We start from the raw sequence: 2614 nt of genomic DNA, 5'->3' as shown, positions 1-2614 counted from the left end.
CCTTCATCCAGCTTTATATCTAGGGTGCTAACCAGGATTGAAACTATGTAGTTGTAGCAAAGTTGATTCTTGAATGTATTCATGCTTATGATTCAATTTCACTGGTTTTACTGTTTTACAAGGGAAGGACAACAATGGGAAAGCACTCAGACCAACACTAGTACGATGCTACAGGACAGCATTATGCCTAATTTATTTCAAATGTTAGAGTCCTTAGGATATAAAGACAGCTCCTTTTTCAGGTGCTTCATAACTTGAAACTAAATCTCAAAATCTTGGTGAAACGATCTCCTTTTCCTAGTTATCAAACAAATCCTTCTGTAAAACCAGTTTTCAATCATCGCTTGAGAGTTCACAGATTGATCAGCAGGCAAATAATGACCAGCTCCCAAAACTACAACGTTTGTGAGGCCCTGCCATTTCTGCACATACCACCCTGCAAGCTCGCCATTCACTTTCCATATCTTCCTATCTGCATTCATATACTTTTCAATTCCTTCCCATTTCATTGTCTTCACCCATGCTTCTACTTGAACCACACCATCTCTCAGATCATGCTGTCCTTGGTACAGAAGCACTCTGGTTTTCTTCACCAAGTATTCCACCATGTCCTTCACACTCTTCATCACATCCTCATGCAATGCCCGCTTTTGCAGTATCACTACAGCCTTCAAAAACCATAGACTCACTCACCCCCAGTGCCTTCTTCACCTTGCTGGATTTCAAGAACTCGGTGACCAAATCACTCTCATAAGGAGCTTTTTTGGTGAAGTCGAACGAAGCAGCCAACCCTGTCATGTTCTGCAACAATCTGAAAACAGTGTTTCTTGCATCTCTTGCTGCACTCCAGTTCCCCAGTTTGATCAATCTGACGGCTTCAAATTGAGGCTTCTCCAATTCACTCTTCTGCCTCTCGTTGATCAACCCTAGGAAGTAAGCATGCACAGCGTGAGTGGCAACTTGTGTCACTGGATCAGTCAGCCCATCCCCAATCGCCATACCTGCCAAATTCATCCGCTGGGATGCATTCAAACGAGAATTCCTTTGTAAAATGTAATGCCCAATTGCAGGAACATACTTCCCAGCATAGCTTTCGCCGGTTATATAGATTGGGCGATCCTTGAAAGCAGGGTTCAGTTGAATGAACTTGGTTATAGCAGCAAAGAGGTGTTTGGCTACAGATGTTTGGTCTCTGGGAATTTCCTCAGGATTTGAGGCGATGCTGAATCCTGTTCCAATTGGGTTATCAAGGAAAGAAGGCCAAAATTCTGTTCCAAGAACCAGGATTGGGGATTAGGTTCAATGATTTGGTGACTCGCCATGGTCCGAGCTCGAAGAAGTTGCCGATCATGGAGGAGCAGCCAGGGCCGCCTTGGAGCCAGACGAGAAGTGGGGTTTGAGATAGAGATGAAGTGAGGTTCTGGGCTTCATAGAAAGCGTAGAAAATGGCGGACTTGGAAGTGGAGCTAACAGGGAGGTAGCCAGATTTTGTTGGCAAGGCTTTTTCTGGGAAGGAAGGGGTTGGATTTAAAGAAGAGACAGAATCATTGAAGATGAAGAAGATGACGAGAAGGAGGAATGTGAGAGAGCTTGATCTCGCTCTTGACTCCATTTCTTATGGTAAAATATATATATATATATATAGTCAATGACGTGTCCCATGCGAACGAAGGAGGGTCAAAAAAAGTTGCTGCTTCTTGTCTTCTATTTAATGTTTGTTTGAGAAATTTTTTAAATTACAGTAGGAGCCCACCTCTTCCTTTCGTGATAAAAGTAAAAGGTACAAATGTTACAAAAAAATAAAAGTAAAAGGTACAATCATGAGAGACTAGAGGATCGATCTATGTTTTTTTTTTTTTGACCAATTATCGATCTATGGTTATCACACTCACGCAATGACGGCAACAAACTTTATTCCGTTAGTTGGGTTGGACTCTGTGCGAATTGCACGATGATGTTTTATCAGTAACTAAATTTTTAAAATTATTCTTTAACTAAAAGATATCTTTCAAAAATTTTATTTGGTATTTTCTTTATTTTTTTCTATTTTTTTTATAAGAATTAGAATTTTCTATTTTCATTTTTTCCATCGACCTTTGAATGGACAATCGCACATATTCACACTCCCAGAAAAACTTGGAAAAAAAGATAGCCCGCTATTAATGATACAAACAATCCAAATATTTTTCCCAAAAAAAAAACTCCCTAATACAAGAAAGGGAGAATTTTAGTTAAGGAATATATGAAAGAAACTTAATTATTAGTAGGCTCTAAAAAATTTTAACTGTAAAAAAATCAAAATACCTTTCAGTTATTATCTAATATGAGTTGCAAATTATGTCAATTGATATGTTAATAATTAGATAAAATTAATATTAGTTGTTCAATCATAAACAACAATATCAGTTGTTAAATTGTTAACTTTATTTGTTCATTTATTGACAAACGGATATAATTTACAAATGATATTAATAAATTAACAAGTGAAGTAAGAAAATTAACAACTACTAATTTTATATAACAAGTGAATTGCATTTTAGTTTTTTCATTGTTAAATTATTTTGACTTTTTTCCCTGAATTGAACTAAAGTTTTAAATTTTTCAAGACTCCCCA

The 2614-nt window shown here is 37.3% G+C and overlaps 1 pseudogene; it reads right to left on the bottom strand.

The window, feature by feature from the left end:
* Nucleotides 1-260: 260 nt before the first annotated feature.
* On the bottom strand, nucleotides 261-1669 carry LOC129298817 (serine carboxypeptidase-like 50; annotated as a pseudogene).
* Nucleotides 1670-2614: the final 945 nt, after the last annotated feature.

The sequence above is a fragment of the Prosopis cineraria genome, unplaced genomic scaffold, assembly GCF_029017545.1.
Source record: "Prosopis cineraria cultivar Desert tree isolate PC_DT_omini unplaced genomic scaffold, ASM2901754v1 PC926, whole genome shotgun sequence".
Classification (NCBI taxonomy): Eukaryota; Viridiplantae; Streptophyta; class Magnoliopsida; order Fabales; family Fabaceae; genus Prosopis; species Prosopis cineraria.
This window is presented reverse-complemented; position numbering and strand designations above follow the sequence as displayed.